This window comes from Nerophis ophidion, linkage group LG12 (assembly GCF_033978795.1).
Source record: "Nerophis ophidion isolate RoL-2023_Sa linkage group LG12, RoL_Noph_v1.0, whole genome shotgun sequence".
Classification (NCBI taxonomy): domain Eukaryota; kingdom Metazoa; phylum Chordata; class Actinopteri; order Syngnathiformes; family Syngnathidae; genus Nerophis; species Nerophis ophidion.
Genome location: NC_084622.1, coordinates 1,236,522 through 1,248,086, shown reverse-complemented (window position 1 = coordinate 1,248,086; position 11,565 = coordinate 1,236,522). Strand labels below are relative to the sequence as shown.

Sequence of the window (11,565 nt, the reverse complement as noted above, 5' to 3'; positions counted from 1 at the left end):
TTCAGCTGCAATCGGGCGGAAGGCGGTGTACATCCTGGACAAGTCGCCCCCTCATCGCAGGTCTTTGGTATGACTTTCCGAGTAAATACATTTCAAAACAAACTATGATTGTAACATATGTCATTACTTCAAGTTGATCGAGTCATTTCAGATTTGTGTATATTGTAGTTTTTTTTGTATTGATAAACATTGCTTTGATCATCAAGCAATCCATCCATCCATTTCCTACCGCTTATTCACTAAGCAGTCACGTCACTCTTAAATGTATTGTGCTATTTTTCCCCGCCCAAATAATTACTAATAATGCATGTTTGTGCCATCAAACAATTTTTTAAATCCCATTAATCAAGATTAAACACAGTAAATAATAATAATTTGACACAAGTCAATGTCAATCAATCAATGTTTACTTATATAACCCTAAATCACAAGTGTCTCAAAGGGCTGCACAAGCCACAACGACATCCTCGGTTCAGATCCCAAATTGGGGCAAGGAAAATACTCAACCCATGATGTGGACCTCTAGAGGAGACCATAAGATTATCCAACATAATAGTGAGTCCAGTCCATAGTGGATCTAACATAATAGTGTGAGAGTCCAGTCCATAATGGATCTAACATAATAGTGTGAGAGTCCAGTCCATAGTGGATTTAACATAATAGTGAAAGTCCAGTCCATAGTGGATTTAACATAATAGTGAAAGTCCAGTCCATAGTGGATCCAACATAATCGTGTGAGAGTCCAGTCCATAGTGGATCTAACATAATAGTGAAAGTCCAGTCCATAGTGGATCTAACATATTGAGTCCAGTCCATAGTGGATCTAACATAATAGTGTGAGAGTCCAGTCCATAGTGGATCTAACATAATAGTGTGAGAGTCCAGTCCATAGTGGATCTAACATAATAGTGTGAGAGTCCAGTCCATAGTGGATCTAACATAATAGTGAGAGTCCAGTCCATAGTGGATCTAACATAATAGTGTGAGAGTCCAGTCCATAGTGGATCTAACATAATAGTGTGAGAGTCCAGTCCATAGTGGATCTAACATAATAGTGTGAGAGTCCAGTCCATAGTGGATCTAACATAATAGTGAGAGTCCAGTCCATAGTGGATCTAACATAATAGTGTGAGAGTCCAGTCCATAGTGGATCTAACATAATAGTGTGAGAGTCCAGTCCATAGTGGATCTAACATGTTAGTGAGAGTCCAGTCCATAGTGGATCTAACATGTTAGTGAGAGTCCAGTCCATAGTGGATCCAACATGATAATGAGAGTCCAGTCCATAGTGGATCTAACATAATAGTGTGAGAGTCCAGTCCATAGTGTATATAACATAATAGTGTGAGAGTCCAGTCCATAGTGGATCCAACATGTTAGTGAGAGTCCAGTCCATAGTGGATCTAACATGTTAGTGAGAGTCCAGTCCATAGTGGATCCAACATGATAATGAGAGTCCAGTCCATAGTGGATCTAACATAATAGTGCGAGAGTCCAGTCCATAGTGGATCTAACATAATAGTGCGAGAGTCCAGTCCATAGTGGATCTAACATAATAGTGTGAAAGTCCAGTCCATAGTGGATCTAACATAATAGTGAGAGAGTCCAGTTCATAGTGGATCTAACATAATAGTGAGAGTCCAGTCCATAGTGGATCTAACATAATAGTGAGAGTCCAGTCCATAGTGGATCTAACATAATATTGTGAGAATCCAGTCCATAGTGTATCTAACATAATAGTGAGAGTCCAGTCCATAGTGGATCTAACATAATATTGTAAAACTCCAGTCCATAGTGGATCTAACATAATAGTGTGAGAGTCCAGTCCATAGTGGATCTAACATAATAGTGCGAGAATACAGTCCATAGTGGATCTAACATAATAGTGAGAGTCCAGTCCATAGTGGATCTTACATAATAGTGTGAGAGTCCAGTCCATAGTGGATCTAACATAATAGTGAGAGAGTCCAGTTCATAGTGGATATAACATAATAGTGTGAAAGTCCAGTCGAAGGCTTAAAGGCACTGCCTTTGCGTGCCGGCCCAATCACATATCATCTACGGCTATTCACACACCAAGTGAATGCAAGGCATACTAGGTCAACATTCATACAGGTCACACTGAGGGTGGCCGTATAAACAACTGTAACACTCTTACAAATATGCGCCACACTGTGAACCCACAGCAAACAAGAATGACAAACAAATTTCGGGAGAACATCCGCACTGTAACACAACATAAACACAACAAAACAAATACTCAGAACCCCTTGCAGCACTAACTCTTCCAGGACGCTACAATATACACCCCCAACCCCGCCCACCTCAACCTCCTCATGCTCTCTCAGGGAGAGCATGTCCCAAAATCCAAGCTGCCGTTTTGAGGCCTGTTTAAAAAAAAAATAATGCACTTTGTGACTTCAATAATAAATATGACAGTGCCATGTTGGCATTTTTTTCCATAACTTGAGTTGATTTATTTTGGAAAACCTTGTTACATTGTTTAATGCATCCAACAAATTAGGCATAATAATGTGTTAATTCCACGACTTAATACATCGGTATCGGTTGATATCGGCATCGGTAATTAAGAGTTGGACAATATCAGATATCGGCAAGAAAGCCATCATTGAACATCTCTAGTGTTGACAAACAAGACAATGTCAAATTTTATGTGGACACAAGCAGTTGACCAAGTATGTCGATGGAGGTACTTTTTACTCAAAATAATAACATGTTGGACAAGGAAAGTGGAAGAAAATGGATGGATGGAAGTTGAAGGACTCTGTGTTGCTGGACTTGGTCTAAGTAGACAAGACATGTGCGGCTGTAGTAAACCTTCTTGGAGACTTCTGCTGCATTGTTGTCAGTTTTAATGGTTTTGTGCGACCAGAGTCAACATTTTTTCTAGTGAATTATTTTCCAAAGAAGGGGGGGAGGAAGAAGGCAAGAATTTTGGCTGCTGCAGTTAGTCCTGCACTCGCTCCAACATTCGCTGCTCTGATGAGCGTGTGGGAGAGGAGTCAAGGTCGGGTGTGGAGGGATACTGAAGTCACTTCTAAAACATCTTCTTTTCACCACCAGCACCGAGGGTTGTGTGCTTCTTTGTCCACCATTGCTTCCACGCCCGTTTCTTTTGGTGGTCACTTTTGTTTGTTTTGTTGCCGTTAGATGACGTTTAGGGACCATACTTGACAACCCTCCCGGACTTTCCGGGAGACTCTCGAAATTCAGCGCCTCTCCCGAAAACCTCCCGGGACAAATTTTCTCCGGAAAATCTCCCGAAATTTAGGCAGAGCTGGAGGCCGCGCCCCCTCCAGCTCCATGCGGACCTGAGTGAGGACAGCCTGTTTTCACGTCCGCTTTCCCACAATATAAACAGTGTGTCTGCCCAATGACGTTATAACTTTAGAATGATCGAGGGCCAGTTCTTGGTTTCTTTTGTGGGTTTATTGTTAGGCAGTTTCATTAAGCGCGGTAACAACACACAACAACAGCAGTCACGTTTTCGTCTACCGTCAAGCAGTTCGTCTGCCGTAAACAGCAATGTTGTGACACTCTTAAACAGGACAATACTGCCACCTACTGTACATGCATATGGTTTGAAAAATAGTGACAGATAATAGAACAAGAATGGACAATTCAACCCTTAACTCAACAATGAGTAGATGAGTGTTGTGTGTCTATATGTGTAAATAAATGAACACTGAAATTCAATTGTATATATATATATATATATATATATATATATATATATATATATATATATATATAATATATATGTATGTACTGTATATATATGATATACTTGACTCTTAACCACGCCCCACCCCCCACCTCCCGAAATCGGAGGTCTCAAGGTTGGCAAATATGATAGTGACCCAAGGGTCCAGACTGCAGTCGCATCAGATACATATTGGAGGGGGAGGGGGGGGCTGTGTTATGGGTGTAAGGATGGGTGTAACTCAGCCTGTCGCCATCACGTCTCCACCTCATCGTTGCCACCACAGCCCGGTGGGGCAATAGACTACAGACTGTGGTGAAGTAGGCCTGCTTCGTCGCGTGAAGAAGCCTACAACTTTTGGTTGTGTTTTCCGCTCCATTTGCTGAATGTTGATATACGATATATATCTCGATATTTTTCCTTAAAGTAAAAACAAAACAGTCCTAGTTACCTGAGATACTAAGTATGTCATTATTATGCCACATGCTGACAAGTCAACTCATCATGCTTATGACAGCATTTGGGAAGCCTGTAGTTGATTTTTATTATATAAATGTTATATTTGTATCCACATGTGATAGCAGGGACCCTGCCATTCAAAACTAGGCTGCTACATTACTAATGATTAATGTAACTATAGCTGGAAAAAATAGTACAATAGCAATAAGAGAGACTGTTCATTCCTGAACACCATGGAGTTCATGTAGGCTTTATGATGCGCTTACATTATTATATCAACTATCAGAGACAGCTGCAGGAAACTCTTCATTTAACATAATGTCATCTTTTGCTGCTTCAACACAGCTTAATCAACACAGAAAAAGGTAAAATGAAATAACTTAGTTGTTAACTGTAGGTCAATAATGCTTGTCTTTCTCTCAGACAGACAGGGCTTTGCTGTCTGTAACACACGCACACACAACCCGCAAGTTGAGCTAACGTTACGCTAAAAGCTAATTAACCTTCACCTCAAGGACTGGGAGCGAGCTGAACTGCCGCTTATGTTTCTAGAACGTCAACGGGCTCATAGTGATGTCACTATTAGTTGACTGGGAGGTGTTTATTATAATTTGGAGAAAGTCCGCTGCCTGATGCTTACCTGCTAAACACCTATCTGCTCATCACGCAACTGACTCCATGCGCTCTGAATACACACTGCTGATTGGTTGTTACCGCTCTGCTTGAAACCAATCAGATGGTTGTGTGGGTGGGACAATGCCGGGTGCTGCAGAGACGTACTGACAGAGACAGAACGAAGCGGAGCAGCTTGTTAAGACTTTAACTCAGGCGGCACCTCTTTGTTGTTAAACCCAGCTGCCACTGGGAGCAGGTGGGTGAAGTGTCTTGCCCAAGGACACAACGGCAGTGACTAGGATGGCGGAAGCGGGGATCGAACCTGGGACCCTCAAGTTGCTGGCACGGCTACTCTACCAACCGAGCTATACCGCCCTTGCAGTGTTGTTTTGGTGCCTCTTCCTGTTTTGTTGGTGTGTTTCCTGTAGCAGTTTCATCTCTTCCTTTTGAGCGCTATTCCCAGCACCTGCTGCGTGCTAGCAAACAAGACTATTTCAGTTGTTGCTAACCTTCTTTGTGTGGACATTGTTGACTGTCAGGTCATGTATGGATGTACTTTGTGGGCGCCGTAAGTTTTTGCTGTCGTCCAGCATTTTGGGTTCTGTTTACTTTGTAGCCAGTTCAGTTTTACTTTTTGTTTTAAGTATTTATTATATATTATATATTATATATTATATATTATATATTATATATATATTATATATTATATATTATATATATATATTATATATTATATATTTTAAGTATTTATTATATATATATATATATATATATATATATATATATATATATATGTACAAAAATAATCCGTTCATGAATGAGTATATCCGTTTGGTCACCGTGTTCAATGGAGAAGTCTGATCTACAAAATTTGCAAGCAGCATACTCCTTCCCCTTCCAGCTGTCCTGGATGAACTAAAATTGTTTTTTCCAATCATTCTGGAACTTGCAAGCGTACTTCATCTTACTTGTCGTTGCCACGTCTCTTCCTTGTTCTTCTGCTTCGTCTCTGTTATGTTTTTGGACATTACTACTTGCCGTAGTTTTGAAGCAATGCATGATGGGAATCCGGATGTTGTGTGTCAGTGTATTAACGTGCCGGCTGGAATAAACACACACTGAGAAATAGTTCCGTTCCCTGTATGATCAGTGCCAGAGCTTGGTCCGCATTGCCGGCAGTAAGTCGAACACATTTCCAGTGAGGGTTGGACTCCGCCAAGGCTGTCCTTTGTCACCGATTCTGTTCATAACTTTTATGGACAGAATTTCTAGGCGCAGTCAAGGCGTTGAGGGGTTCCGGTTTGGTAACCGCAGGATCAGGTCTCTGCTTTTTGCAGATGATGTGGTCCTGATGGCTTCATCTGACCGGGATCTTCAGCTCTCGCTGGATCGGTTCGCAGCCGAGTGTGAAGCGACCGGAATGAGAATCAGCACCTCCAAGTCCGAGTCCATGGTTCTCGCCCGGAAAAGGGTGGAGTGCCATCTCCGGGTTGGGGAGGAGACCCTGCCCCAAGTGGAGGAGTTCAAGTACCTAGGAGTCTTGTTCACGAGTGAGGGAAGAGTGGATCGTGAGATCGACAGGCGGATCGGTGCGGCGTCTTCAGTAATGCGGACGTTGTATCGATCCGTTGTGGTGAAGAAGGAGCTGAGCCGGAAGGCAAAGCTCTCAATTTACCGGTCGATCTACGTTCCCATCCTCACCTATGGTCATGAGCTTTGGGTCATGACCGAAAGGATAAGATCACGGGTACAAGCGGCCGAAATGAGTTTCCTCCGCCGTGTGGCGGGGCTCTCCCTTAGAGATAGGGTGAGAAGCTCTGCCATCCGGGAGGAACTCAAAGTAAAGCCGCTGCTCCTTCACATCGAGAGGAGCCAGATGAGGTGGTTCGGGCATCTGGTCAGGATGCCACCCGAACGCCTCCCTAGGGAGGTGTTTAGGGCACGTCCAACCGGTAGGAGGCCACGGGGAAGACCCAGGACACGTTGGGAAGACTATGTCTCCCGGCTGGCCTGGGAACGCCTCGGGATCCCCCGGGAAGAGCTAGACGAAGTGGCTGGGGAGAGGGAAGTTTGGGTTTCCCTGCTTAGGCTGTTGCCCCCGCGACCCGACCTCGGATAAGCGGAAGATGATGGATGGATGATGGATGAGAAATAGTTCTGTAACTTCCTACTTTATCGGTTATAGATAAACCTATGGATAACGGAGACATATATAATAGTCTCATTTTCAGGTGAGAGAGGACGCTAAAGACACGCCCACAATATTGTAGTCCTGGTGGAAATCGAGAGAAATTTGGGAGAATGGTTGCCACGGGAGATTTTTGGGAGGGGCACTGAAATTCGGGAGTCTCGAGGGTTGGCAAGTATAGTAAAGATCTTCCCATTTCGATAAAGAATTAATCATAATCCTCGCTCCGGAGCAAACTAGTGTCTTTCACTTGTCTTTCTCACCATTTCAGGATCTAAATTGGCTGTCAAAGTGTACTTAGGTTTCAGTTTATGTCCATGTCATTTTACTATCAAGGTGAGAAACATGATTTATAAGCTAGAACTAACTTCCAGAAAGCAGCTCGGCAGCTGATAATGTCCACACAGCATCGTGAGCAAGTAGCTGCCACTTTATGGTCCGGAAATATAACCAAAGTACCAGAAAAGACCATAAGTGTGTTCTTATCGAAGGACAGCTTTGCAGAAGTAAACCTTAAACTTACATTTTTATTTTTTTTTCTGGGGACGGCGTGACGTGATTGGGAGAGTGGCCGTGCCAGCAACATGAGGGTTCCTGGTTCAATCCCCACCTTCTACCAACCTTGTCACGTCCGTTGTGTCCTTGAGCAAGACACTTCACCCCTGCTCCTGATGGTGGTTAGAGACTTGCATGGCAGCTTCCCGCCATCAGTGTGTGAATGTGTGAATGTGAAAATTGTGTAATTGAGTACCTTGAAGTGAAGTGAAGTGAATTATATTTATATAGCGCTTTTCTCTAGTGACTCAAAGCGCTTTACATAGTGAAACCCAATATCTAAGTTCCATTTAAACCAGTGTGGGTGGCACTGGGAGCAGGTGGGTAAAGTGTCTTGCCCAAGGACACAACGGCAGTGACTAGGATGGCGAATGCGGGAATCGAACCTGGAACCCTCAAGTTGCTGGCACGGCCACTCTACCAAACGAGCTATACAAGTATAACCCATTTACCATTTGATATCAAAATATCGGCCTGATACAGCCTTAGTTGTAATTTTAATACTGTTGGTATCTGAATGCTGCAAAAAGACTGCGTTGGTTTGATCCAACTGGTGATTCTAAGACTAAGTTACACTTCTTGAATAATTGAATGACATCATCTGGGGTGTTGATATCCCTTGTGATATAAACCACAGTGAAAATAAAAAAAATAATAATAATCAACTTCTACAATGGCTAAATCATACACGTTATAAAAATGGGCCCAATTACCTCCCTTGGGGAGGTTTGGTAGAGTGGCCGTGCCAGCTAAATGAGGGTTCCAGGTTCGATTCCCGCTTCCGCCATCCAAATCCCTGCCGTTGTGTCCTTAGGCAAGACACTTTACCCACACTGGTTTAAATGTAACTTAGAAATTGGGTTTCACTATGTAAAAGCGCTTTGAGTCACTAGAGAAAAGCGAAATGTAAATATCATTCACTTCACTTCACAAAATGTAAGTCCTAAATATTAGCTCTAATAACACACTCTCGCATAAGGATCGTGAGATACAGGCAAAAATTCCGATACAAAGTGCAGTTCCCCTTTAAACTGCTCTAGTTCCATGTTCCATCTACTCAGTGGCCGAGTGCAGTGGTTCTCAAATGGGGGTACGCGTACCCCTGGGGATACTTGAAGGTATGCCAAGGGGTAAGTGAGATTTTTTAAAAATATTCTAAAAAATAGCAAAATTTCAAAAATCCTTTATAAATATATTTATTGAATAATACTTCAACAAAATAGGAATGTAAGTTCATAAAGTGTGAAAAGGAATGCAACAATGCAATATTCAGTGTTGACAGCTAGATTTTTTATGGACATGTTCCATAAATATTGATGTTAAAGATTTCTTTTTTTGTGAAGAAATGTTTAGAATTAAGTTCATGAATCCAGATGGATCTCTATTACAATCCCCAAAGAGGACACTTTAAGTTGATGATTACTTCTATGTGGAGAAATCTACATTTATAATTGAATCACTTGTTTATTTTTCAACAAGTTTTTTGTTATTTTTATATATTTTTTCTAGGGGTGGGCAAATTAATGCGTTAATTATGAGTTAACTCATCAATCTATTAACGCCGACAATTATTTTATCGCACATTTGCGTATGTTGTTTACATGCTTTTATTTTGTTAACGCCTTTTCTTAACAAGATGGCGTCGCCCGGTGTGGAGGGGCTCTTGGTAAAGATGGAACATTTGGCAAAAATACCGGACAATTCTGCAAATTTCCTGGCTGGCTTACAGCGTGGTCACTCCGGGATCACTTACGACCGCCAGACAATTCTGGATGTGGATAGATCGGGCCGTTTTGGACTGAATGAGGCGTGCTTGCTAGACCGGCTAGCTAGCATGGGAATACTTTGCCGGCTACATCCAGCGGCCTGTGAAGCAGCGGAGTATATGTGTTGTCTGTCTATTTATGAATAATGCAGACCAGGAGTGTTGGCTGAGTTCTTAACGTTTACTTTCAGAGCGTGCATATCACAACATACAAGATGCTGTCATGGCGACACAACCTATACCATGCTCGTCACTCCTGTTGCATGCTGGGTAGGGTAGTTCTTTTTTTCCCTGGCTCATAACATCACAATATAGTACCATGTATATGATGCCTTCAGTTTATCAAAGCACCAAGCAAACAATCGGAAAATTCCCATCATATCAATTCCTAGATATGGTCATAATTATTTTAAGTGCACTACGCAGAATAAACACAACATTATTAATATTGCTACTACGGATAATTTGATCAAAAATTCCCTAAAACAGCCCACTACCTATAATATAGGTTTTTTAAACATAAAACCCTGATAAAAAAAAATGTTTCTGCTGTTACCTCAGAAATTGCCTGTTCAGATGTTATGATTGTGGCTCAGAGATTTGTATGTAGATTATATTTATTTTCCATAACAAACAGGATAACTTAAATACCCTGGCAGTGGCAATAAGCTTAAATGTTTGTATTTACATTTTTGGAGTTGATTTTCATAAAATATGCTATTTAACTGCTACTGTTTGACAAGGACTGATTTAAATTGTGTTTGCACAACAAATGTTTTGGCGCTTTTGTTCATGTGGGAGAATATTCCAATAAAGGTGCACTACACACTACTTTTGAATTCATTATTGGGCTTTGCGTATACAATGCAGTTAATCACGATTAATCAGAGAAATAGTGCGATTAACTTCGATTAAAATTTTTAATTGTTGCCCAGCCCTAATTTTTTCCAAATAGTTGAAGAAAGACCACTACAAATGAGCAATATTTTCCACTGTTATACAATTTAATCAATCAGAAACTGATGACATAGTGCTGTATTTTACTTCTTTATCTCCTTTTTTCAACCAAAAATGCTTTGCTCGGAAAAGGGGGTACTTGAATTTAAAAAATGTTCATTGACAAAAGATTGAGAATCTCTGGTCTAGTGGTTAGAGAGTCCGCCTTGGTTGTGAGTTCAAACCCCGGCCAAAGACTATAAAAATGGGACCCATTACCTCCCTGCTTGGCATTTGGAATTGGGTTTTAAATCACCCAAGGTGTGTGTGTGACAATCATTGCTACTTTTTATTGTATTTGTTCATGGGTTTGAAAGGATTGCATAATGACTCATTTCTAGCATTAAAGCATGTTTTAGTTGTTTGCACGTGCGAGTGTGTCACATCAACATTACAGACATGCCTAGTTTGTCATGACAGTACACCTTGCTTCACATCCGGACTGTGACATCACCGCCTTTTGGGTTTGACTGTGCCTGCAACCCTGGCACAAGCTGCTCTTCAGTCAGCAGTAGTGAGGGAAGCTTGTCTCTTCTTGGAGAACCCTCTCTTTTGGCTCGGCTCACTTTAAAGAGCCAGCTTAAAGGCCTACTGAAATGAGATGTTCTTATTTAAACGGGGATAGCAGGTCCATTCTATGTGTCATACTTGATCATTTCGCCATATTGCCATATTTTTGCTGAAAGGGTTTAGTAAAGAACATCCACGATAAAGTTTGCAACTTTTGGTCGCTAATAAAAAAGCCTTGCCTGTACCGGAAGTAGCAGACGATGTGCGCGTGACGTCACGGGTTGTGGAGCTCCTCACATCTGAACATTGTTTACAATCATGGCCACCAGCAGCGAGACCGATTCGGACCGAGAAAGCGACGATTTTCCTATCAATTTGAGCGAGGATGAAAGATTCGTGGATGAGGAAAGTGAGAGTGAAGGACTAGAAGAAAAAAAGAAAAAAAGACAAGGGCAGTGGGAGTGATTCAGATGTCATTCGACACATTTACTAGGTTTAGCTCGGTTGGTAAAGTGGCCGTGCCAGCAACTTGAGGGTTGCAGGTTCGATTCCCGCTTCTGCCAACCTAGTCACTGCCACTGTGTCCTTGGGCAAGACACTTTACCCACCTGCTCCCGGTGCCACCCACACTGGTTTGAATGCACTTAGATATTGGGTTTCACTATGTAAAGCGCTTTGAGTCACTAGAGAAAAAGCGCTATATAAATATAATTCACTTCACTAATAATAATCCCTTATCTGCTTATTGTGTTA

General features: G+C 41.8%; 1 pseudogene; it reads left to right on the top strand.

The window, feature by feature from the left end:
- The window catches only part of LOC133562870 (pleckstrin homology domain-containing family A member 5-like), a 344,567-nt pseudogene that overhangs the window by 139,830 nt on the left and 193,172 nt on the right, over nt 1-11,565 (top strand).